The 26,985-nt window shown below is 50.7% G+C and overlaps 4 non-coding genes across 4 annotated transcripts; 2 read left to right on the top strand and 2 right to left on the bottom strand.

The window, feature by feature from the left end:
- The first annotated feature begins 1,142 nt into the window (after positions 1–1,142).
- On the top strand, positions 1,143–1,215 carry TRNAR-CCU. Its single transcript has one exon. It is a non-coding gene; the product is annotated as a tRNA-Arg (tRNA).
- Positions 1,216–8,458: 7,243 nt separating this feature from the next.
- TRNAD-GUC lies at positions 8,459–8,530 on the top strand. Its single transcript has one exon. It is a non-coding gene; the product is annotated as a tRNA-Asp (tRNA).
- A 4,743-nt stretch (positions 8,531–13,273) lies between these two features.
- Positions 13,274–13,345, bottom strand: TRNAQ-CUG. Its single transcript has one exon. It is a non-coding gene; the product is annotated as a tRNA-Gln (tRNA).
- A 4,529-nt stretch (positions 13,346–17,874) lies between these two features.
- TRNAI-UAU lies at positions 17,875–17,968 on the bottom strand. Its single transcript has 2 exons — positions 17,931–17,968; positions 17,875–17,910 (listed from the first exon to the last, which is right to left on the bottom strand). It is a non-coding gene; the product is annotated as a tRNA-Ile (tRNA).
- Positions 17,969–26,985: the final 9,017 nt, after the last annotated feature.

The raw sequence follows: 26,985 nt of genomic DNA, 5'->3' as shown, positions 1-26,985 counted from the left end.
CCGACTCGACCTGCCATTGACTCGCGTGGCTCTGCGCGCCGTCAGCCGGGGCAGGGCGGGCCAGGCCGCGGACGTGACTCAGGCTTGGGCAGCATGGCCCCACTTTCCTGACGAGGCATGAGGCAGGCCAAGAGCTTTGCACAGCGTACAGGGAAGTGGGAGGGAGGCATCTTCGGGCCGGCCTGTCTCCTCCGCTTCTCCTTTGCCCCTTGGACAGAAGTGGGAAAGGAGCGAAACATACACAACTGAAAATTCTGCACTTGGATTAAGCCCGAGTCCCTGACATGGCTGCTCAGAGGCAGGCTTTTGCGGCGTGGCCCCCACACTCTTCCAGCCAGCAGGTGACCCCACTGTGTCCAAGAGGGAGCCTTCGAGGCGGCAAAAGGGGAACATCATGGCTCCCAGCAGACCTTGAGGAGCCCACGAGGAGCCTTCAGTGGCATCCCTGGGGGAGCATAAACTCCCCTTCTGTGCCCATAACACAGAGGTTGATTAATCAAAACCCTCTTCTGCCAGCACCGGGCCTCCTGCTTCTTACACTGGGCCTGCAAGCGAGGGGGCAGCTGGCACAGCGCCAAGAGTCTAACCTGTGAGGCAGGAGGCGGCTGACGCCCGCAGCCTGCTGGGGAGCTCCCAGAAGTTATTAAGGGACAGAGACTCCTCAATGCCCTTAGTAACAAGGGTTTGGGGGTCACTGAGGCCAGTAAGGGGGTCACTATGTCGGCCCTATAACCCTGGGTGTCAGGTCACTGTGCAGCTTTGATCTAGAGCTCGGATCCCAACAACCAACCAGCAGCCCACAGCCTCCCCCTGGGTCTGCCCCACCTGGTTCCTCCTTACAGGCCGACCTTACCCCCCTTCCAGCCCCGGATTCGCCCCCTAATCATCCTACTGCCACTCAGAGCCACAGCCGTGGAGGTGCTGAAGGAGGCAGGGGTGACTCTAGGATGGGGTTCTTCTCTAAAGATGGCTGGTAGAAAGGTGGTGCTCAGCTCTGTCAGGGACATGCCCAGTTGCCTCGCTGCCAGGGGATGCAGATGTTTCTGTAAGGCCATTAAATGGGGTATTTGGCTTCTGAATGAATATGAGGAATGTGCAATCCTGAGAGGGAATTTCCATCCCTCTTCCAGGTGCAGTTAAGAGCTCCAGTGGCCTAATGGATAAGGCATTGGCTTCCTAAGCCAGAGGTTGTGGGTTCAAGTCCCATCTGGGGTGAAAATCTCCTTCTTTCATGTATATTGCAAAGAAACCTGGTGTGTTTTTCACCAAGGAAGCTGGGAGATGTTTGAACACAAAGTACTGCAGCTTGGGAACAATCCCCCAGAAATGGCATCTTCCACTCCACAAATCAGTAGCAAACAGTTAATATTAGTGTTTGTCTGAGACTAGAGGGGAAGGGGAGTGTTTACTCCGACACCTCAGCGAGTGAAACAGACAGAAAGAGCAAGGCTGTCCTGAAAGACAACACGAAATTCACCCACGAAAGCTCATGCTGCAAAATGTCTGTTAGTCTATAAGGTGCCACAGGATTCTTTGTTGCTCTGAAAGACAACGGATCTGTCTGGAAGCAAAGCAGACCTTGAGAATGAGCAAGAGTGTGAAAAGAGGTTCAAATGTGGGTTAGGTGTTAGTTAGGTTGGTCTGATAAATTTCAAGAAAATACCAATGCTCGTAGACTGATGCAGACACGGCCTTACAACTCCCCCACTATCAGCTCCCGATCGGTGTCAGAAGCTCTCCCTTCCCTGCTCCCCAGCCCTCAGCCCCAGGAACCACTGTCCTCTGCTTCCCCCTCTGGCCCCACCAACTTTTCCTCCCATTTCTGGGTCCCTCGCCCCAGGGGCCAGACACGGGGTCCCACTCACCGCAATGCTCTCCACGAGGGCTGCTTTGGAGACCTGGGGCTCCAGAGAGTCCAGCTCCTGCTGCTGTGCCAAGAAGCGCAGACGTGGGACAGCATGGAGGAAGCCGAGCTGTTGGGCCCTGTCCTCCACCAACTAGGAGTAGAGAGTGGGGAGAGGGAGAGAGAGAGAGAGAGAGAGAGACGGAGATGGTTAGGTGGGGACCTCCCCAACCCACCTACACCAGCTCCACGGCTCAGGAACCCCATGAAGTTGGACAGGGAAAACCGTCCCGCTTCCCGAAACAAGTGTCACCCTGCACAGACTGGGGTTGTAACTGGGACAGTGTCTGCGGGGAGCAGACACCTTGGCCTGCGTGAGACAAATACCCCCACTTTGGGGTGCCAGGTAACAAGGGAGAAGTTCCCCCCATTGGGGGTGATGGATTCTCTGGGACAAGACCCCCCTGCGTGGGTGGGGATGGAACAAGAGGCAGGACAGACTCAGGGGCAGCGCAGCTGGGGGATTTTTGTACCTCAGCTCTGCCCTGGAGGTGCTGCTGGATGACCCTGATGGTGTCTTGTTCAGGGGACACATCCTCCTCCCCCTTCTCTTCTTCCTCCTCCTCCTCCTCAACCCACTGCTGCTGGGCACTGGGGGTCTCTGCACCAGGGAGAGAAGGAGAAAGGACAATCCCTGCTGCCACTGGGGGGATGCAGTGTAGAGAAATGGCTCAATGTCCCCCATCCTCAACAAGGAACCCCATGGCATAGAGGGCCCCACCCTGCCCCTCCCAGAGACACCCTCAGACCCATCAGCCTCAGGGCCCCGTGGCTGTCAGCCCCCCTCCCCAACATCATCAGGGAAGGCTGGAGCTCCCCCGACTCTGCCCAGCATCCCCTGCCACAAGGTGTGGCAGTGTCACCCCCGCAGGTGTTAGTGGGGCTCCCATGGCTCAGTCCTGGCGCCTTGGTGACCCAATGGGCACAGGGTGTTCCTAGTCCCCCACTGCCCCTGTCCTTCCCCCTGTCCCCAGGGTCTCCCCTCACCTGCACAGAGGGAGCCTTCAACCTCAGGGCTGTCAGAACCCACAGAGGAGCTGCTGGCCCCTCGGGAGTAGGCGAACCTGCTGGTCCCCATGCCGGAGCCGCCCAGCTCCTGCTCTGGGCTGGTTGGAGGCTCCTCGGTGGCCAGGCTGGTGGATGGCTCCTGCTGGGCCCTGGGGCTGGGCTCCTGCCTCCTCTGCTTCCTGGAAAGGAAGCCGCAGAGCCACCTTGCCTGGCTCCCGCCCTCTCCTGGGTCTCTACATAGCATCACCCGGGGCCACCTCCATTTGGGACCAGAAGGTGCTTCAGGGCCTGCTAAGGGAGCTGGTGGCTTTCTCTTCCTCCAGAAGGTCAGAGAGCTCCTCCGCTTTGCCTGCCCACTGGTCTCTTCCCCGCCCGCGGGGACAGAGGGGCCACTCTCCTCCTGGGCAAGACGGACACTGCTCCCTACAGGCTCCAGAGCCACCTGCCCAGGCTTCCTCCTCAGCATCCGCTTCAGCCGCTCCATCCTGGAACTGAGTGGGGAGCAGCCATGAGTCTTGGCTCAAGGCAGCCTCTCATTAACGGGCCTGCCTGCTCCCCTGTCCATGTCCCCTCTGCTGAGGCAATTCCTCCTCACCACACACCACACCCCAGGGCAGGGGGGCTGCTATCCACACGCACTGGCAGCAGCTCACAGCACAGGCTGCTCCCAATGTTCCCCCTCACCAATGGGGCCCTGTGATCCTGGGAGAGTCTCATCCTTTCAGAGCAATGGGGCTCTCCGTTAGTTTGGACAAGCAGCTCCCTCCACTCCAGTAGGCCCCGCTCCCTCCCAGGCCAGAGTGTAGAGAAATCTCTGTATTAACTCTCTCTATAAATCTTATGTGAATGCATTGTGTTATTTTGTATTAAGTATCTTTTTGTGTTAAGTATCTTTATGACATTGCATCTTGCATTATGTTATTTTGTATTTCATATGACTTGGCATTGTGCCTCTCTATTTTCATACAACTTTGTATCAAATGTTATAGCCCCTAAGAATAGTATAGTTAAAGTAAAAGAAACATGTGCTTTTTTGCTAGAAGTAGAATAAGATCTTCCCCCCCCCACTCTGTAATCAATTGCCCTATTGACTGAATGAGGTGTGAATGAGTGAGGCTTGGAAGACACCCACCTCCAGACAGCGACAACAGTTGCAGAGGGAATGGAAGCCAGGGCAAAGGACAATACAACTTGTCAAGTGGGCCCCACAAAGAGGAGCAGACATATTGACGGCCTCAGGGATTAGAAGCAAGCACCTTCTTTAGAAAACACCCTCTTTTGAGCAGCATTGGGACAACACCCAGAGAAAAGCAGCACAAAGACCAACGGACACAGACCAATGGACACAGACCCAGATTTTGAATCTGGTCTAGACGTGCATAAGAGGGAAGCTGCTATAAATGAGAGGTGTCTTGCAGGAGGACCCCGGGTCTCGTCTTGTCACCATCGGAACATCGATCCGGATCGGCAGAAGCCCGGCTCCACCCCTCCCCCATCTAACTCACCTGGCCAGTGCAGTTAAGGGGAGCAACTAGTTGGTAACAACAGCAAGACGGAGTGTGTTTGTGTCTGTGTGTGTGTGTGTAAATGCATGACTGTGATATATCTCATATGCATATCATATAGTATTAATTGATACCTGTATTACTAATAAATGTGGCGTTTTGCCTTAATCCCCCTGAAAAGATCCTGTATAGTACTTTGAGTACAACATTTTGGTGGAGAATTGCGAAAGGGGGAAAGGTACCACGAGCATTTATTGAGTAAAGAAACAAACTTTGATATTGAGTATTGAAAAGTGTTGAAAAGTGATCGATCATTAAGGTGTGCACACCCCCGGTGGTAGGAGGCCGGGTATAGAGAGGAGGAGAAGTAGCTTTCTCGCTCCCCCGGTCGTAGAGTGCCGGCAGTAGAAAAGAAGGGAGAAGAATTAAATTTCTTGCTCCAGGCGAAGAGGAGAAGCATTGCTGTTTTATTCAAGGTGTATATTAGGAAGGTAACTTTTTGCCACATTTTGAAAGATCACATGTGCAAAGTTGGAAGTCTGCAGAGCATTACTTGAAGATGGAGCTTCCTGAAAGGATGACCTGACTGATCGTAGTTTAACGCGTTACGAACAGCTCCTCGGAAAACATGGGCTGGCTCCGCCCCCTCCTGCTGCAGCTGGGCTCCGAGCAGTTCCGGTGCCAGGCGGTCAGCGCCCGATACCGTGTCTAGACCTGACCTATTGACTCACGCTCTGATTGAAAAAGGGAATAAACATGACTGCCCTGAGGTTACATTAGAGCAAAGAATAGCCCTGATACAGGCACCCCCCTTGGAGGAGCTAGATACCATTGGGATAGAGGGACACGTGTGGTTCACAGATGGGAGCTCAATGGTGCTTATAGGCATAAGGAAAATTAAATATGCAGCAATTAACTTAGACGAGGAAATACTACAGGGATATTTGGATCATGGGTCAGCCCAGCATGCTGAACTCCATGCCATATATCGGGTACTACAGCAATATGAGAACAACCCCAGACCTGTGTTTATCTATGCAGATAGTGATTTCTGTGTCAAGGGAATACAATACTGGATGTATGACTGGGAAAGAAATGGGTGGAAGGCAGCAGATGGGAAAAGCATTTCGTATGTAGAGGAGTGGAAATGGATTTACCAATGGGTAACACAACATCCTGGCTGTTTAAAGGTCAGGCATGTAAAGGCACATAGCAGACAGAACACTCCAGAGGCTCTTTGGAATAATAAAGTAGATGGTATAGCACGGCAGTATGATATAGCTGCAGTAGCAACTAGAAGTCAGGTGGGAAAGGTAATGGGGGATCCACAGTCAATTGATGAATCTATTAATGACAATAACTGTTTAAATTCCCCAAACAGAACCCCAGGAAAGGTAGAAAAACAGGAACTGGTTAATGTTGCACATCAGTTCATGCATGAGGGAGTGGAAGGGACGCTAAGCAGGCTAAGAGAGGTAGCCCAGTGGAAAGGTATGGAAGATGATGTTAAAACTTGGGTTCAAAATTGCATCAGGTGTGCTCAGGATAAAGCCCGGCCACCACATTACCAGCCCCTTATGCACCAGAGACGAGTAGGTCCCTGGCATAGAATACAAATTGATTACATAGACAAATTGCCACGGAGCAAAGAGGGATTCCAGTACCTACTGGTAATCATAGATGCTTTCTCTGGTTGGGTAGAGGCATTCCCCACTAGAAGAAACACCACCACAGAAGCTGCAAAAAAGTTATTTACTGAGGTGGTTTGTCGCTATGGAACTCCTGAGATAATAGATTCAGACAATGGAGGAGCATTTGTAGGGGAAATGTTTACTAGCTTATTACAAGCCTTGGGTATTAAACAAAAATTTCACATCCCCTATCGCCCTCAATCATCAGGGCAAGTAGAGCGCATGAATCGCACTATTAAAGAAGCCCTAAGGAAGGTGGTAAGTAATACTGGGAAGAATTGGCCAGAAAAGCTGCCTCTAATTCTGGCTGCCATCCGCAGTAGCAACCGGCTAAAAACAGAAATCCAGCCATTTCAAATTTTATTTGGACAGCCGATGAAACTGATGATTGATCCCACACAGATGGGTTTAGGATCAGGGAAAATAGATGTGGTAACACCACAACATGATTATTTTCAGTGGCTCAAACAATTACAGGAGGACAAATTAACCTTGCAATACCGGATTAATGAGGCCATTGATAAAATGAATGACAGACTCCATAAGCAAAAAGCTGGTAACTCCCAGCTCTGGGAGCCCGGAGATCTGGTTATGTATTTAAAATTGGGTAGAAGGGAGCACAATTTGGAATCTAAATGGACAGGTCCATATTCTATTGTGGACCGGCTCAGCCCTTTGGTGTACCGGATAGATAAAGAGGGCAAGCTAAAATGGGCTCATATCTCGCAACTAAAATTGTTTTCTTAAGCTACAGATTCAAACATCACTAACAAACCCAAACCAGCAGATGGCGCTCAAGGCATGGAGCATTTGGATTCCAGTATCTTTGATGATAATTCACGCACTGGAAACAGAACAACAACCGGACCCACAATGGGGAATTCAGTGGTATAACTGGACCAGTTGGGACACGCCACAGGAAATACCAGTGACCAACAACACGCTGCAGGGGATCTTCGCACTCATATCGGTCCAAGTCTGGGTAAACATGACTCCTGGTGATTATGGATGCACCTATGCTGTGTCAGCCCCAGGGGACTCTAGGTGGGGCTCCAACCCCTCCTGTAAACCTGGCCTCCCTGGAACTCAAACCATCCCCCCCCTTTTAAACCAGAGCCAACAGAAACAAGAACAATAATGATCTGGATAAATAAGACTATTCCTGTTGGAAATGTAACCTTTCGCATTATGAATGGTCCAGATCCAGAAACTGTGAACTTCCCCCACTTACTCCGAAGAGAACCCTGTATTTGGGTGCATAAACAGAGATTTTAAATGGTGACCACTCAAGAATTGTTCTTGAGAGGTCAAAAGGGGGACAATGTAGAGAAATCTCTGTATTAACTATCTCTATAAATCTTTATGACGTTGCATTGTGTTATTTTGTATTAAGTATCTTTCTATATTAAGTATCTTTATAACATTGCATCTTGCATGATGTTATTTTGTATTTCATATGACTTGGCATTGTGCCTCTCTATTTTACTTGGCATTGTGCCTCTCTATTTTCATACAACTTTGTATTAGATCCCTATATAGAAAATTGGTACAAAACTTTGTATCAAATGTTATAGCCCCTAAGGATAGTATAGTTAAAGTAAAAGAAACATGTGCCCTTTTTGCTAGAAGTAGAATAAGATCTCCCCCCCCCCACTCTGTAATCAATTGCCCTATTGACTGAATGAGGTGTGAATGAGTGAGGCTTGGAAGACACCCACCTCCAGACAGCGGCAACAGTTGCAGAGGGAATGGAAGCCAGGGCAAAGGACAATACAACTTGTCAAGTGGGCCCAACAAAGAAGAGCAGACATATTGACGGCCTCAGGGATTAGAAGCAAGCACCTTCTTTAGAAAACACCCTCTTTGAGCAGCATTGGGACAACACCCAGAGAAAAGCAGCACAAAGACCAACGGACACAGACCCAGATTTTGAATCTGGTCTAGATTTGCATGAGAGGGAAGCTGCTATAAATGTGAGGTGTCTTGCAGAAGGACCCCAGGTCTCGTCTTGTCACCATCGGAGCATCGATCCGGATCGGCAGAAACCCGGCTCCACCCCCCCCATCTAACTCACCTGGCCAGTGCAGTTAAGGGGAGCAACCAGTTGGTAACAACAGCAAGACGGAGTGTGTTTGTGTCTGTGTCTGTGTGTGTGAATGCATGACACTGATATATATATCATATGCATCTCATAGAGTATTAATTGATACCTGTATTACTAATAAATGTGACGTTTTGCCTTAATCCCCCTGAAAAGATCCTGTATGGTACTTTGAGTACAACAGCGATGGTGTAGGTGTACACTGACCATAGCTGATCTGTGGGAGCTAGGGGTGCTCAACGTGCCCCTTTCCTTGTTAGTATAGTGGTGAGTATCCCTGCCTGTCACGCGGGAGACCGGGGTTCGATTCCCCGACAAGGAGGGTGACTCCTTTTGAAGGGGGCACAAAGAAATCCCTGGCCTGCCCACCACATGCCTTGCATTCTCCTTCTATGGCCACTTCCCTTCGCACCCCGCACTGATGACTTTCACCTCCAGAGAGACAATTACCTCGCAAAGACACGCTCGCCCTAGCCAAAGCCTCTCCCTGGCCTTCCGTCCCCGGGCCCAGCTTCGGGGCCTGCACATGGGGGCACGTTTCAGAGTGGCAAAGGGAAATAGGCTGGCCAGGGGCATGAGCAGTGATTTCCCAACACCCCCCCCCTAGTTTTGTGAACTAGTTACATGCCAAACCTGGTGGCTGAACTTCGCGACTTTGTCCTCACCCACAACCATTTCACATTCCGGGACAATATATATCTTCAAGTCAGCGGCACTGCTATGGGTACCCACATGGTCCCACAGTATGCCAACATTTTTATGGCTGACTTAAAACAACGCTTCCTTAGCTCTCGTCTCCTAATGCCCCTACTGTACTTGCACTACACTGAAGATATCTTCATCATCTGGACTCATGGAAAAGAAGCCCTTGAGGAATTCCACCATGATTTTAACAATTTTCATCCCACCATCAACCTCAGCCTAGATCAGGTCACTCAATGGTCCATTTCCTTGACAGTACTGTGCTAATAAGCGATGGTCACATAAACACAACCCTATACCGGAAACCCACTGACCGCTATACTTACCTACATGCCTCCAGCTTCCATCCAGGACACACCACATGATCCATTGTCTATAGCCAAGCTCTAAGATACAACCGTATTTGCTCCAATCCCTCAGACAGAGATAAACACCTACAACATCTCTGTCAAGCATTCTTAAAACTATAATACCCACCTGCTGAAGTGAAAAAACAGGTTGACAGAGCCAGAAGAGTACCCAGAAGTCACCTACTACAAGACAGGCCCAACATAGAAAATAACAGAACACCACTGGCCTTTACTTTCATCCCCCAATTAAAACCTCTCTAGCGAATCATCAAAGATCTACAACCTATCCTGAAAGATGATCCCTCACTCTCCCCGATCTTGGGAGACAGGCCAGTCCTTGCTTACACACAACCCCCAAACCTGAAGCAAATCCTCACCAGCAACCACAGAACAACAACACTAACCCAGGAATCTATCCTTGCAACAAAGCCCGATGCCAACTCTGTCCACATATCTATTCAAGTGACACCATAATACGACCTAATCACATCAGCCATGCCATCAGGGGCTCGTTCACCTCCACATCTACCAATGTGATATATGCCATTATGTGCCAGCAATGCCCCTCTGCCATGTACATTGGCCAAACCAGACAGTCTCTGTGCAAAAGAATAAATGGGATGTAAAGCAGATGTCAAGTATTATAACATTCAAACACCAGTAGGAGAACACTTCAACCTCTGGCCGTTCAGTAACAGATTTAAAGGTGGCAATTTTGCAACAGAAAGCCTCAAAAACAGACTCCAACGAGAAACTGCTGAACTTGAATTAATATGCAAACTAGATACAACCAATTTAGGCTTAAATAGAGACTGGAAATGGCTGAGCCATTACACACATTGAATCTATTTCCCCATGTTAAGTATCCTCACACTTTCTTGTCAAACTATCTTAAATGGCTCATTTTGATTATCACTACAAAAGTTTTTTTTCTCCTGCTGAGAATAGCTCATCTTAATTAATTAGCCTCTTAGAGTTGGTTGGGCAATGCCCACCTTTTCATGTTCTCTGTGTGTATGTGTGTGTGCATATACATATAGCCTCCCTATATGTTCCATTCTATGCATCCGATGAAGCCATTTATCAACATTGAATTTCATCTGCCATTTTGTTGCCCAATCACCCAGTTTTGTGAGATCCCTTTGTTACTCTTCACAGTCTGCCTGGATCTTAACTATCTTGAACAGTTTTGTATCATCTGCAAATTTTGTCACCTCACTGTTTACCCATTTTTCCAGATCATTTATGAGTATGTTGAACAGTAATGGTCCCAGTACTGACTCCTCTGGGATATCACTATTTATCTCTCTCCATTCTGAAAATAGATGATTTATTCCTACCCTTTGTTTCCAAGATTTTAACCAGTTACTGATCCATGAGAGGACTTCCCTCTTATCCCATGATGGCTTACTTTTCAAAAGTCAATTTAAATTAAATACATTTTTTAAAATTATATATATTTTTAGAAATCTAGACCTGTTATGTGTAACTTGCATTATCCTTATGTTAAATTTGCATTATCCTTACAAATATTTACTTTATTCACATCTCTTTTATATATCTCATTGGCCCTGACACACACCCCCTGTAAATTCAAACGCCCCCCCCTAATTTCAATTCCTGGGGAAACTACTGGGCGCCGCCTCCTACCTGATAGCTGTGGGGCTCCCACCAGCCGACAGCTCCAGTCTTGCTGCCCCAGGGCTGAGGCGGAAAATGTCACTGAGATCTCTGAAAGTCACAAATTCTGTGACCCCCTTTATATAATCTTAGCCATAATAGTTGTTGACTGTCTCTCTCAATCTTGTGCTCTGCTCTAGCGCGGATGGAACAGGGAAGACAGACGCTCACCCCCCAGCACAGGTTTGGGCAGAAATGGCTCTTGGGCTATTTGCTGTGCATGCAGAGGACTTGTCCAGGCCGGTGGAGCAGCCCAGCCAGATGAGGAGCTGGAAGAAGAAGACCTTAGCAGCCTGGACATCCCACTTTTTCTCCACAGCCACTGCCTATCAGCAGGATTCCTCCTTCTCCTCCTCAGTGAGACTAAATCTCCCCACCTAGACAGCCGGCCTGTCCGCTGCACCCCAGTCCCCCATGCCTGAGCCTCCCTGCCAAAATCCTGCACCTGGCTCAAGAGAATTAAGTCTCACTTCTCGCTGGGAAATTGACTTCTTGTGCCCAGAGAGTCTCGGCTCCCCTCAGTAGATGACCCAAGAAACACAGTGTCTGCCTTTTCCAAAGAAGGGCTTGGAGAGGCTTTTCCATTATAACTGTGTGGCCTAACGGATAATGTGTCTGACCTCTGCTTAGGCAATTGAGGGCACAAGTCCCTTTGCAGTTGTGTTTGTCCAGTTTTAACTTTGTGCTGAAAGTCCTGCTCCCTTCAGGGCTGGAACCTCTTCTTGGCCGCTCAGGCCAATGCTCTCGCATCAGCTAGAGTCCCGGGAAGGAATTGGGGGTTGGGCATCACAAAGGCTGGGGCATGAGCCCCAGGTGCTTCCAGTCTCGCCTTTGCCCTTCCTGACTTGCCAAAGAAAATGGGCGGCTGCCTGGGCTAGCGTGTGGAGCAGTTTCCCTCTTCCAAATGTGCACCTGTCCCTGTGCTTGAGGGGGTTTGCTACATAGCACCTTGGGAGCCTGGGTGTTTCTCTGCTTCTCACCAGCTGGGGAAAAGCCTCTTGGGGAAAAAATCTCCTGCCCCACTGCCAAAGTGAGCACCTGGAGTACGAATGGTAAGAGGCCCCACCAAGGGGGCTGGCCCTGCTTTCCTATCGTCTTCGGATGTTGGCCACAGAGCGTCAGCAGCTGGCCTGTGGGTGGCTTTCAGTGAGTGTTTGGCATTGCAGGGAGCAGGCAGTTCGGTGTCTTTCTTGCTGTCTGCTGGCCACACATAGGCATGGTCCTCCCCTCCTCCTGCCCTCGGTTGCTCTGTGGCTTTTAAACCTTCCCTTGGAGCTGTCAGCACCCAGCTGCCTCTGCTCTAGGTGCCCAGAGCAGGAAAGGTGTGTGGGGCTCCAGCCTGGGACTCTGCCTCCCTCTTGCCCAGCCCTGACTATGAAGCCTGGCCCTGGCACTCCTTCCTGTAAATGCCACATGGGCAAGAGGAAGAGGGTGGCAGCTGCAGGTACAGGGACCAAAGTTGTGGACATCAGGTGAAGCAGCGAGAAACAACCATCCAGTCAACCTGCAGGAATCTCTAGCCAGACTGTTAAGTTCTGGGACCCCCAGCCTACAGTGGCCAGTCCACTGAACAGGCTGGACCAAAGACCTATCTCCAGTGGGCATCAGTCAGGGCCAGCTTTTTTGCTGCCCCAAGTGGAGGAAAAAAAAAAAAGCTGCCGTCAGCGGCACTTTGGCGGCAGCTCTACCACCACTGCTTCATTCTTCAACGGTGATTCAGCAGCAGGTCCTTTCCCTCCGAGAGGGACTGAGGGACCTGCTGCCGAATTGCCGCTGAAGAACCGGATGTGCCGCCCCTCTCCGTTGGTCCGCCCCAAGCACCAGCTTGCTGTGCTGGTGCCTGGAGCTGGCCCCAGCCTCAGTCACCCACAGGGCCGGCTTTAGGGTTTGAACAGTTTCAACGGGGCCCTGGCAGGGATGACTTAAAAAAAAACACATGTAAAAAAATCACGTGGGGCTTGTACTCACCGGGTGGTGCTCCGAGTCTTCGGCGGCACTTCGGTGGTGGGTCCTTCACTTGCTCCAGGTCTTCAGCAGCACTGAAGGGCCCACCGCCGAAGTGCCGTTGAAGACCCAGAGGAAGCAAAGAACCTGCCGCCGAAGACCCGAAGTGCTGCCAGGTGAGTAAAAATTAAAAAGGCGCCTCTAGCCAGGGAAGGGATTCTCACTAGGTGCGGGGCCCTCTTAGGTGTGGGGCCTGATTCAGGGGAATAGGCCTAAAGCCCTGGTCACCCAGCAGGAGGGGGAAAAAACCTCACTGTAGTTTACCCAGACAAAGGGTAGTCAAGCACATTGAGCTCCAGGGCTTTGCAGCAAAGCAATGTATTTCCAGGAGGTCCCACTGAGATTTGAACTCAGATTACAGGATTCAGAGTCCTGAGTGCTGCTAATTACACCATGGGACCTGCTGCTAGTCACTTTTCTGGACCCCTGTGACTCTCAGCTGGGTGGTTTGCACTCTGCACTTATTGCTTCCCACCAGCGGCTTCCTCTCGCAGGACTCTCTCTCCTCCATCGACTGTGGTCCTGCACTATCAGATCCATGGGTCCTGCCCTGAGTCACCTCATCCCCCTGTTTTGTCTCCATTCCCTGCAGGCTGCAAAAATGTCAGGGGAGGCCGCCCCTCCCTTCACTTGGTGCTCCCGCTCAAATCAGCCAACTGCAGCCTCATCTCCTGGAACTCGGGCAGCTGTCGTTTGATCCAGTCGTACAGTCACAGGCTGACTAGCTCCCCAGCCTGGATGCTCTTATGGAAATCCCACAGGCAACATTGCAGGACGTGGCACCGTTGGTTTCTTTAATGTTGCGGTGTTTGCCCAACTGCCAGAACAAAGCCGCCAACTCCTCCCTCACTGACTCCCACCAATCCCCCTGGTTGCCATAGGACCCTCTGATGCTTTCCTGTTCTGCCAACACCGCCAGGCTTTGCCTCCCTGCTCCTTTATCTTGCAAGCTCTGGATGTTCAGCTTCCAAAATCCTCTGCCCTGGGTCAGGGAATTGCCCACATTGAGCACATGGTGAGAGCTGCGGGATCCGAACAGTCCATTGGCACCACCCTGCACTGGGCTGTCGACGTGCTCTCCTTCACAGAAATCCAGTCAATGTGACTCCTGGCCTGTCCCCGCAGAAAGGTGTATCCCCTCTGTGGCTGGTGTGAGCTCGGGTCAGAGGAATAGGAGATTACTGCCCACCCTCCACTGGTTCCACTACAGAGAAACAAGTCCTCTAAGCCGACCTTGCTACAGACCTGCGCCAGCTAGTGCTCATCATAAAAAAGTTTCCTCTGATGGTTGGGAAAACAGGACCAGCGGTCCTCAGGCCAGCTGGAACAATTCAAATCCCCCCAACACCAAACACCGTGCAGTCCAGAGGAAGGGAGCCAGTTCCTTCCATTGATCTTTTCTTTCACACCTTAACTGGGGACGATAAACACTAATATAGAGTAACCAGTGCCACGGAGCACAAAGTCCACCAGTAATTAGGTACCTAATCAGAGCTCCACCACCTTCTGTACTCGCACCACGGATGTGAAGAACAAGACTCCAACCCCATCATTCTTCCCTGGCCTGGAGGACCAGAAAGACAGGCCCTTTCTCCAATGACCATCTGCCCATCAATGTACCCTGAAGTCATTAATGTGCATTTCCTGAATGCCGACCATGTCTATGTCCAGCTGTTCCAAGGCACTGAACATCAAGTGCCTCCTCCTGGGCCCCCAGATCCCTTCCGCCTTCCACATGGCCACTTTAACAGATGTCCCTTCCCTGGTACTGCCCTCACTCAGCTGCACAGAGGAGCTTTCATCCCCAGTCCCTGCCCATCACCCCCTCTGGCACTATTCCCACTGCCTCACTTTATTCCTGCCATATTTGGTCAACCAATAAGTCATATGGGATAGACAGATCCCATCCTTCATTGTTAAAGGTCAGGTGGGCCAACTAGGGGCAGAAGCCCACAATCTGTTGTCTGGCTTGGGAGCAGGGGCTCATGTCAGCTAAAGGCTCTGCTACTGCTCCCAGGAAAGAAGCCAGCCTGGCACAAAGAGGGATGAAAGGGCCTGCCAAAGTCCAGGTTTGAACCAGGAACCTTTAGATCTTCAGGCTAACACAGCTGCATGGCATTTCTTTGGCCTGTTGCTTCTCTGTCAGGGATGTTTTTGCAGCAGTTGCACACAAAAAGGACGTCATTGTGAGCGGCCCATGAAGACAAGACTCGCTTTGGCCTGCCTTGCTCAGCTTGACTTGCTTCCTCACCCTGTTCCTGCCCTAGTGCCTGGGTCAACCTGGTGGCAGAAGCGGAGGACCAGTGGTGCAGGGAGAAGGTTGAGCTGGACCCTGAGCTAGACGAGACACTGGTGGTTGGATTTTTTTTCTTGAACTTCTTTAGACGGCTGAAGCTTAAATTGCTTAGAAAACAAAAAAAGCCCCATAGGCCAACAGAGCTTTGAGAGAAATAGCATTTATATTATCTTTAGAGCTTGATGTGTTAGCATGAGGTTTTTCCAGGAGGGGGCTAGTTTGTGATCTATATTCACCTAGCTATTTGGTTTCATGTGTTGTCGGTATGAGTGAGTTGCTGAGGCAAGGCTTGCATAATGTAGAAAATAACTTACCGATATCGTTTTGAGGTTCATTTTTTTTCTTCATGCATCATTTCATTTCCAAAGGAAGGAATTAGAATAACTAGTCCCCATATTTTCTGTGTTAATATTGAATGGTACAAAAAGGTTATTCATACTGGCCTGTCCGGTTATTCTAGATGACCTTATGCAGCAGAGCTCATTAGCCATTCATTCTTTTACCCCCATGATTTCCTGTAAGAAGGCCAGAGTGGGTCAGACCAATGGTCCGTCTAGCCCAGTGTCCCGTCTCTGACATTGGGCACTACAAGAGCTTCTGGTGGAGCGCACAGAACAGGACAAGCTGGAGTGATCCACCCGCATCTTCCACTCCTGGTCTCTGTGTAGTCAGAGATTTAGGGCTTCCCTCAAGCGTGGGATTGCATCACTGACCAACTTCACTAATAACTCTCGAGGGACCTAGTCTCTATGAACGTCTCTCATTCTTGGTGGAAGCCAGTTCTACCTTTCGCCCTCACAACGTACCATGGCAAGGAGTTCCGCACGTTAATGTCATCAGGTGGCTCCCCCTCCCCCCACCTTTACTGCATGGTGGGAAAGGGTAAATAACACTTCGCTCCTCACTTTAGCCCATTCATTCCTGGCTTCACAGACCTCTCTTGTAGTGGTTCTCAGCCTTTCTTTACCAGGGGCGCCTAAAATTAAACACACAGCCGTGCGGATCCCCAACCAGGGGTGAAGCGGGGGGTGCACATGGAGTCACCTGCCTCTCCCGCACCACGTTCTGCCTTCCATTGTGCCATGCTCCCTGAAATTCTAATGTAACAGGGCAGAGCAGTGGCATGTTTCCTTGGCTAGGTCCTGCCTACTCATGGAGTCAGCGGCTGTGAGGCAACCCTCCCTGATGGCAGGGGGCGAGCTCCCTTCTGCAGTGATACTGCCATTTTTTGTTGTTCCCCCTGTGCCCCACAAACAAGGCAGGCAGGCTTGGTGGCCTACTGAGCAGCCACTGAATTTGGGGTAGTGCAGACACAGCATTGTGCAATTCGACGGTATTGGCCTCTGGGAGTTATCTGAGAGTGCTCCAATGCGACCACTCTGGACAGCACTTTCAACTCCAATGCACTAGCCAGGTGCACAGAAAGAGCCCCGGGAATGTTTTAATTTCATTTCCTGTTTTTTGGAATAGGGAGGCCTAGAGATATTCAGGCTGCCTGCACAGGCCTAGACTTTAAGAACTTAGGTGTATTTTTATCACTTAGCTAGTGACAGGGGTATAACACAAAGACCCAAAATCCCAGTCTGCCTGTGTCTGGGCCTTCTCTCCCTTGGAGAGTCTGAGCCTTGTTCATAGGCTCAGGCCTTTGGCTAAGCAGCAGGGGCAGCCATAAGCTGGGAAGCGAACGGTCCCATCCTCACCTCCCAAACCCGTCACACTGAACTAAGGTGGGGTTGGGCTGTTAGGAAGACGATCCTGTCCCGATAGTGCCCATCACCAGCAGATAACGAAACAGATCTTAAGAGAGCATCCGGTCTGGCACGAAATCCCTTCTCAATGGTTGTGGTTGTGAAACCCTCATTTCTGTAGGGTTTATCTTTCTGGCCCCCACTTTTCTATTGTCATCTGTCTGGTCCCATAATTGTTTCTGTCTGCCGCCGAATTAATTTTTCTGGGTGTAAGTTAATTAGGAGAGTGGGATATAACTGGTTAGAGAATTCTGTTACAGTATGTTAGGATTGGTTAGTCACATTTCAGTGAAATGATTGGTTAAGGTCTAGCTGAGAATATTACTGTATAAACGGGGGTCAAACAGGAAGTGGAAGGAGAAATTGGAATCATGCTAATGGAGGGGGGATGGGAATAGGGAACAGGGACACAGGCAAGGCTCTGCGGTGTCAGAGCTGGGAGGGGGGACACTGGGGAACAGACTCTGTCCGTGTATAGAGATAAGCCCGACTGGTGTGAAGGGCTTCAGAATCTGCTTGCTTGGAAACTAACCCCAGTAAACATCCCTTTGTCTGCGCTTCCCACTTCTGGTCTTTTGCAGCTTATTGATTGCGTGACAAGAGCCAGGGAAGTGGGCAGGGGAAGGGAAAGCCCTCTAACAATGGCTCCTTGCTCCTCTCCCTCCAGGCTCAGGGATGGGCAGGACTCCAGACTCTGCTTGAGGGATCCTGGCACAGGGGCTGGTGGGGGAGAAAGGATGGTAGATTCTGACCTGCACTCTGGAGAGGAGGTAATAAGTGAAGGGGGCATTATTAACTCTTCCCCTTCTCAGGGTCCCCTGGGCTGGAATTCTACATTCCAGAGGACCAAATGAGGGGATGACACCACTTGGCTAATGAAAACCAGTGCTCCAGGTGAGGTTTGAACTCACAACCTCAGCATAGCTCCTCTCAGCACTGCCCTATAAGTACCGTGCGCTAACCAATTGCGCCACTGGAGCACCTGTTGATAATGGTGTCTAGGTTGATAAAGGCAAGGAGTGACCGCAAAGAATTTTCAGAGGAGCTGAGAGCAGGTAGCAACACGTGTTGTACTCGGTGGGGTGGATTCTTCTTAAGGGTTCCAGGCACCATTTGACCCTTTTGTTCTTCCCTGTGTAATAATAGAGCTGGTTACGACTGCCTGCTTCTCCTGGCACTTTTTTTCCATCTGGGGACATATGTTAGAAATACTTAACCTGATCTCGTCTCATTTTCAGCCTTTCAGCCAGCTCAGGGTGCAGGGAGGGGATAGCTAGGGCCTGTGTGTGGGCAGGGGGGTAGCTCAGAGTGCAGGGAGGGGTAACTAGGGGCTCAGTGCAGGCAGGGGGAGCTTGGGGTGCAGGCAGAGGGTAGCTAGGGGCTGTTTGCAGGCAGGATTGTAGGTCAGGGAGCAGGCAGGGAGTACCTAGGGGCTGAGTGCAGGCAGGGTGGAGCTCAGGGTGCAGGGAGGAGGGTAGCTAGGGGCTGTTTGCAGGCAGGATTGTAGGTCAGGGTGCAGGCAGGGAGTACCTAGGGGCTGTGTGCAGGCAGGGGGGAGGGTGGCTAGAGGCTACTCCAGAGATATACAGAAGAAGCCTCGTGCTGCCCACGGTCCTTGCACCCAGGGCGCCCCGTGGGACAATGAGCCGCTGGGACACCAAACGGATCCATGTCCAGGATGTGACAGGCTACTTCCATGAGCACAAAGCAGCAAACCCCGCAATGGCCCCAGCTCCCCATGGCGCGGAGGGCGAGCGCTGGCAGGGGAAGGCAGGGCACACAGGGCTGGCTCGGGGCTTTGCCAGCGTGAACAGCGGGGAGATGGCAGGCAGCTGGCAAAGGGGAGCCCAGGGCCAGCTGTTAGGATGTGGATTTTCACGCCTGTCTGGAAAGGCCTAGACGTTAACAATGGAGGTAGATTATTCTCATGTAGCTAGTCACAGAGGTAGGGAAGACAGAATCACAATCACTGTTTGCCGTGTAAGGGCTTCTCTTACTGGGACAGTCTGAGGCCCTGCTCTTTGGCTACGCCACAGGGGCAGCCATAGGCTGAGAAGCGAACGGTCACGTCCTCACCAGTCACACTGAAATAAGGTGCTATTGGGCTGTTGGGAATACAGTCCTGTCCTGACAATGCCCAGCACCACCAGGTAAAGATGGTTAAAGAAAACTGAGTTTGGTAGCATCCTGTCTGGCAAGAACTCACCTGTCAATAGCAGGGCTGTGACACCCTCATTTCTGTGTTGTTCTATCACTGTAGTCCCCACTTCCCTAGTGTTTGTCTGTATAATCGCTGTCTGGGTCTGTGATTGTTTCTGTCGGCTGTAGAATTAATTTTGTTGGGTGTAAACCAATTAAGGAGGTGGGACATAACTGGTTAGATAATCATGTTACAATGTGTTAGGATTGGTTAGTTAAATTTCAGTAAAATGAGTGGTTAGGGTATAGCTAAGCAGAACTACAGTTTTACTATATAGTCTGCAGTCAGTCAGGATGTAAGGGGGGGAATTGGCATCATGTTTTGCTAAAGGTGGGGAATGGGAACAGGGACACAGGCAAGGCTCTGTGGTGTCAGAGCTGGGACTGGGACACTGAGGAAGGAAACTGGAATCGTTGCTTGCTGGAAATTCAACCCAATAAACATCTAATTGTTTGCACCTTTGGACTTTGGGTATTGTCGCTCTCTGTTCATGCGAGAAGGACCAGGGAACGGAAGGGTGAAGGGATAAGCCACCTAACACTAACTAACATCTAACACACATTTGAACCCCTTCTTTTCACACCGTTGCTCATTCTCAGGTTCTGCTTTGTCTCCAGACAGATCCATTCTCTTTCAGGATGGCCTTGCTCTTTCTGTTTGTTTCGCTCATTGAGGTGTTGGAGTAAACACTCCCCTTCCCTCTATTCTCAGACAAACACTAGTATTAACTGTTTGCTACTGATGGGATTAGAAAGCATTTGTGGAGTGGAAGATGCCATTTCTGGGGGATTGTTTCCAAGATCCAGGACTTTGTGTTCAAATGTCTCCCAGCTTCCTCTGTGAAAATAACACCAAGGTTTCCTTGCAATATACAGGAAGAAGATAGTTTTTCATCTGAAATGGGACTCGAACCCACAATCTCTGATTGAGAAAGGGTGAGTAGTCTCTTGACCTATCCAAGTCCATGATCAAGTGTCTTGATGTTTTTTGTCTTTTGGTCTCGAGATTAAAACCTTGTCTGTGTTTTGGGAACCTTGAGGTAAAAAAATATCTAAATTATATCTGATAGGTCCTTTTATTTTAATAAAGGTTGTATTGCTCTAACCCATGGCCAGGGCAGAGGAGATCAGCCTGGCCTTTAAGTGAGAAGGAGCAGAGGCATGGGAGGCATGGCCCCTGTGAAGGGTGGGGCGAGGTGATGGGGGGGCACAGCCCCCCAATTTTCTTTGTCTAGCCCACCTCAGTCCCCCACCAAATGAGAAGAGTCTGATGCCACCTGCTGGTCACTGGGTGTCACTGCTGCTCCATGGGAAACACACTCTGTGCATTACCGTGACTGGTCCGTGGGGGTCACTGCTCCTAGAAGGCAGACACACGCTGTGCATTACTCCACCTGGCCACTGGGTGTCACTGCTGCGCCAAGGGAAACACCTTCTGTGCATTACCCTGAATGACCACGAGGTGTCACTGCTGTATCAAGGGAAACACCTTCTGTGCATTACTCTGACTGCCCACTGGGTGTCACTGCTGCGCCAAGGGAGACATAAGAATGGCCAGACTGGGTCAGACGCAAAGTCCATCTAGCCCAGTATCCTCCTGTCTTCTGACAGCGGCCAGTGCCAGGGGCCCCAGAGGGAATGAACAGAGCAGGGAATCATCCAGTGATCCATCCCCTGCTGCCCATTCCCAGCTTCTGGCAAACAGAGGCTACAGGCACCATCCCTGCCCACCCTGGCTAATAGAAGCAGCAAAGAATCCTGTGGCACCTTATAGACTAACAGAAGTTTTGCAGCATGAGCTTTCGTGGGTGAATACCCACTTCTTCGGATGCGGCCACTGATGGACCTGTCCTCTGATCATTTATCTAGTTCTTTTTTTTTTAACCCTGTTATAGTCTTGGCCTTCACAACATCCTCTGGCAAGGAGTTCCACAGGTTAACTATGCAACTGCCCTGAGTTTACCCCCCCACCCCGGGTTGTATATGGAAAAGAGGATGCAGATGAGGAGAGCCATGATGTGTCTGTCATTGGCTGGTGCCTCAGTTTCCGGCACAGGCAGGGAGGTAACAGTTACCCCCGGGGGGGGGGGGGCTGAGACTCCAGTGTTTGCAAAGATGCGGAGGGGGGAGCAGAGGGGCTTTTCTATTTCCCCTCCCACAGGCAGCACCTCTCAGCATGGGCTTCCCAGGGCTGGGCTCTTAAAGGCACAGGCATCCCACTGCTTAGACACTGCAGCTCCTCTCTGATGTAACCTACTGAGGTGCTGCAGTAGGAGACTCAATTCAGTGAAACCGGGAATTCCCTATACGCCCCCCAGCCAGGGGGCTGTGCACCCCTTCCCCGAATTTCCCCAACACCCCGCCCCCCAGTGGTCAGGTAGTTACATGCAGCGCTGCCAATGTTGTCACTGTTTGCAAATCTGAATGGAAATTGAAACATTAACACACACTTCAAAAACAGATACAAGGTATGAAAAATACTTGTACCTGAGAAAGTTTAATAGGTTTGAAAAGTCTGGACAAAGCTGGGTTTCCTCACCCAGCTGTTGTGTTTGCTGACAATGTCGGTCCATTGGCTTCGGCAATGTTGGCCAACCTCAGAATTTCAAATGATGATTTGGAAGCAAGGTGTGAATGAGCTCTGCCCTGACAGCTAGTGACGAGCCAGGGTTGGGGGGAGGCTTTGGGACCAGACTGTATTTACATGAACTCACCTACTCTGCCGAGGTGTCCAGCAGACAGAGCTGGGCCGCCTCTGCTCTAGGTGCCTAGAGGAGGAGGGAAGGTGTGTGGGGCTCCAGCCTGGGAATCTTCTTCCCTCCTGCCAAGCCCTGACTATCAATCCCAGCCCTGGGGCTCCTTTCTTCAAGTGCCATGTGGGCCCCAGGAAAAGTGTGGCAGGAAGCACCAGGGCCAAACTTGTGGGCATCAGGTGAAGCAGCGAGAATCCCAACCATCAGGGGAGCAAGTTCTAGAGCCCCAACCCATTGTGGCCACCCCAGCCAGAGACCTGGCTCTAGGAGGGGTGAGTCACCCAGCAGGAGGGGACAGACTGGCTCTTGCACAGCTGGAGACAGGGAAGTTGAGCACTGGGAGCTCCAGGGCTTTACCACAAGCCAACACAAGGTCCCACTGAGATCTGAACTCAGATTGCAGGATTCAGAGCCCTGAGTGCTGCCCATTACACCATGGGACCAGCTTGTGCTGTCTTCTCTGCACATTGGTGACCCTCACGGGGCTGGCTTGTGTAAGGGGGCTCTTGGCCCTTTACTAAAACTTAGTGTGTGTGTGTGTGGGGGGGGGTTGTTTGGCTAGTTCCCAGCACCAATAGAAGGGGGAAGGGCCAATGGGAAATCAGGCCCCTGAGACTGACAGTCCCCAGGGGCAATGGGGAGAGGCCAAAGCTCCAAGTTAGCCGCACTGACAGGCCAGGCAGTGTAATGAGGGAGTCACCAGGCCAGGGGGTCCCATCCTCCGTGGGAGCTGGAACTGCCTGGGCCAGAGTGGGGCAGAGCTAAGGAGAGAGCAGGAGCCCGAGAAGAGCCGGGGAGCAGAGCTGCACAGGTGTAGTGCCAGAAACTGCTCCCTGTAGGACTTTGCTACCTGCAGCAGTTACTGAGACCTGAGGTTGTTCTTATTTGCTGATTTGTCCTAATTGGCTCAAACTTGACAGTGGTGGGAGATGGAAGCATAAAGGCTTCATCCTCCAAACAACCCTGCCTGGTGTACATCTGTATCTATTACCTCTTAATACCAGATTGTAAAAAATAGAGTGAGGTCATTTAAACATAATTTATTTTGCAGCTTCATTTACTATGCTAACAATGTAGCATCCTGACACCGATACCTCTGCCCACGTGCCCTGTGGGTTGGATTCATTTTAGTGGGACGCGGGACATGTGGAGGATAATTTAAACTCTTATTTTCCTTATGGTTTCCCTGCAATATACTTCTCTGCTGGTGCGATTTCTGACCATTGCACATCTATTATATTTATTACAATAGCACAAGTAAGTCACACAAGTGACATAGTCTAAGGGCTTGGCTACACTTGCAAGTTAGAGCCCATTAAAGCAGCCCCGGGTGCCTTAACTCCTGAGGTGTCCACACTCGCAAGGCACATGGAGCACCTGGGCTCTGTAGGTGGAGCGCTCCTGGTAATCCACCTCCATGAGAAGCATAAAGCTTGCTGAGCCCTGCTGAAATACCCGGGCATCAGTGCGGATGACGTGTTGCATCACTGCACTGTGTTTGGCCTCAGGAAATGTCCTATAATCCCCTGAAGTCAAGTGGGAAAAAAGGAGGGGGGATGGTTAATTTCTCCTTGTTTTAAGATCCAAGGAGTTTGGCTCTGTGTGAAGCCTCTCAAGGCAACCCAGGGAGGGGAAAGTCTGGGGGGAAAGGAGGGGGGATGGTTAATTTCTCCTTGTTTTAAGATCCAAGGAGTTTGGATCTATGTTCCCCAGGGAAGGTTTTGGGGAACAGAAAGTGTGCCGGACACTGATCTCTGGCTGGTGGCAGTGTTACCAGATCTAAGCTAGGAATTAAACTTATAAGGGTCCATTCAGGTCCCCACATCTGTACCGTAAAGTTCAGAGTGGGGGAGGAAACCTTGACACCCATGATCTCTGTTATCCTGCTGGGGAGCTCAAAATCAGGTACTTGCCTCAGATAAAGGTAACGCTGCCCTCCCAGAAAACAAGCCACCCCTGCACAAAGAGGAATGAAAGGGTCTGCTAAAGCCCAGGATTGAATCAGGGACCTTTAGATCTTCAGTCTAACACTCTCCCAACTGAGCTACTTTGGCAGCTGTAAAGTAGCATTTTGGCCTGTTGCTTCTCTGCCCGAGATATTTTTGCAGCAGTTGCACACAAAAAGGACGTCGTGAGCGGCCCATGACGACAAGACTCGCTTTTGCCTGCCTTGCTCAGCTTGACTTGCTGCCTCACCCCGTTCCTGCCCTAGTGCCCGGGTTGACCTGGTGGCGGAAGGGGACTGGGGGCCAGAGGCGCAGGGAGGAGGTTGAGCTGGACCCTAAGCTAGACGAGACCCTGGCGGTGAGAGTCTGGCCACCACTTGCCACCAGGCCCTGCCCCCACTCCACCCTTTCCCCCAAGCCCCCACCCCTGTCCCATCTCTTCCCATCCTGCCCCATTCCTCTCCCGCTCCCACCTCTTCCCATCCCTGCTCCTCCCCCTCCCCGCCCAGCGCCTCCTGCACCCCACTGAACAGCTGATCACTGGCAGGTGGGAGGTGCTGAAGGGGAAGAGGAGGAGCTTGTCAGCAAGGCCTGTAGTGGGCGGGGGGGGAGCTGGCTGCCAGTGGGCACTGAGCACCTATTTTTTCTCTGTTGGTTCTGCAGCCCCAGCTCCCATGGAGTCACTGACTTGGCTCCTGTCACACTCTAGGGAGAGGAGCAGAACCAGGGCTATGGCTGATCTATGGGGCACCAGGTGAGTGGCAGAGGCTACAGGCGCTGAGAGTTTGCCTGACCCCTCAGGGACACAGTGTGAGGGGGTGCCCCAGGGATCTCTATGAAAGGAGCAGAACAGGATTTACTTGGGGTGGACAGAGAATTGAGAGCATCTCAGGGGGTTATACAGAGGTGTTGCCCGGGTGAGAGACTGGCTAAAAACCAGACATTGCTGTGAGCAGGATTCAAACCTGCGCAGGGGAACCCGATTGGATTTTGATCCCAACACCTTAACCACTCGGACATCACAACTCTGAGCACAAAATTACCCCACTGCCAGAGAAACTGGTAAATAATCACAATGCCCAGGCTTGAAGTCATCTGAACTACAGAATTCCCACCGCAAACCTGGCTCCCAGAGCACAGGGGGGATTGGGGGTTTGTTCTCATTGCTTAGCCATGTGCAGTAGCTCATGCTCCAATGCGTCTCTTAGTCTATAAGGTGCCCCAGGACTCTTTGCTGCTTTTACAGATCCAGACTAACACGGCCCCTCTGATACTCCTAGTGACACTCTCCAATGGATCCCCATCCTCCACCCACCGTGAGGTAGGTAGGAGCAGATCATTATTATCCCTACTTGAAAGAGGGAGAAGCTAAGGCTGCGAATGGAGAATTGACTTGTCTTAGGTCACACAGCCAGCCAGTGGCAGAGTTGGGAATAGGACCCAAGAGCCCTGATTTTCAAACTAACCATCAGATCTTGAATTTCACACATTGAATGACCTGAATAAAGTGCTCTCGGATGAGCTCCAGAGCAACAACAGTGCACAGTAATTATTCAGCAAGTATTTGAGGAGAACTGCAATGTTAGAGAGAATCATGAACTGCTCAGAGACCATTAATGCAAAGAAAGAAGCAAAATTTGTCAAACATATAACAGGTTATGACTTATTTACTTGGTCTTAAAAGAGAACAACAAGGACCTGAGTCTCCTCCATGTCAATAACCCCCTGCTCAGCCAATCAGGGTAGAGACTGAAGATGGGAAGCTGAGGGTTCTCACCCAAAGGATGGCCCAGGTCACCAGTGAGGATCACTGCCTGAGCACTATTTCAGCCCCACATTTTTGGGTGGACCTCCCACAGTGGGAGCTGCAGAGCAATCCCCCGCAACACACACACACACACACACACACACACCGCTCCTGGTGTTGGGAGGGGAACAGGTGAAAGGACAAAAGAAGCAAGAGACAAAGAGAAAGGAGGAAGGGATGGATGGAGGAAAAGGTGAAACAAAAAGGACAAACCCTAATGACCCCAGTGATTCTAAGGGACAAAATCCCAAGTGCGGAATAAAATTCTGCCACCTTAAGTTCGTGTTTTCCATGCCTATAATTCAACTGTCACCAGATGGATCAGACTGAACAGGTTTCAAACCTCAAGGAGGCTCTTACCTTCTAAACAGGGACGGCTGGTCTCTAGTAAAATCAGGCAAAGGGAAGGAGAAAACTCAAAAAAGGTTCCTCCTGGCGCTCACATCCATGAACCCGAATACTCCCTCAGTCCTCAAAGAGAGACCTGGAGAAGAAGACTTGCTGAAGCAAAGCCACAGGGGTCTCTGAGGTTTCCCTGGCCCCTCACCCCTGTCCTGCCTGGCTGATGTCAGCATCTCTCTGTGAGGTCACCACCTCCCCACCACCTCTGACCAATAGTCTGAGGTCCTGCAAAAAGCATTTGTGATGTCACTGCCACACCCCTCCCTTGCTGTGCTAATATCCTGCCACTGGCCAGGCACTTTGGAGGTTTGAGCTACTCCCTGTGGATCACCCCACTCAAGGAGCGTTCGTTCTAGGAAGCAAGCCAGCTAGACAGGAAAACATCAGACGCTGCTCCCAATGCTACATTCAGTTTTTCAGAAATTAGTCAACTTTATGGCCAGAAGAGACCATTAGAGCATCTAATCTGACCCCCTGCATATCACAGGCCTCCTGTATGACACAATAGCTACTTTTGGGGCAAACACATTCCAGAAAGGCATCTAGTCTTCATTAAATTACATCAGGAGATGGAGAATCCACCACTTTCCTTGGTAGATTGTTCCTGCGGTGAATCATCCTCGCTGTTGAATATTTGTGTCTTATTTGTAATATGAATTTGTCTTTTTTCACCTTCCAGCCATTGGGTCTTGTTATGCCTTTCTCTGCTAGATTCAAGAGCCCTTTCATACCCAATCTTTTCTCTCCATTAAGGCCCGTCAATGCTTCAGTGAAGTCACCTTTCAATCTTCTTTTGATAAGCTAAACAGGTTGAGCTCGTTCAATAGCTCACTAGAAGGCATTTTTCTCCAGCCTTCAGAACATTTACTGGCTCTTTGGTCATCAGACTC

The sequence above is a fragment of the Mauremys mutica genome, unplaced genomic scaffold, assembly GCF_020497125.1.
Source record: "Mauremys mutica isolate MM-2020 ecotype Southern unplaced genomic scaffold, ASM2049712v1 Super-Scaffold_100095, whole genome shotgun sequence".
Lineage (NCBI taxonomy): Eukaryota > Metazoa > Chordata > Testudines > Geoemydidae > Mauremys > Mauremys mutica.
This window is presented reverse-complemented; position numbering and strand designations above follow the sequence as displayed.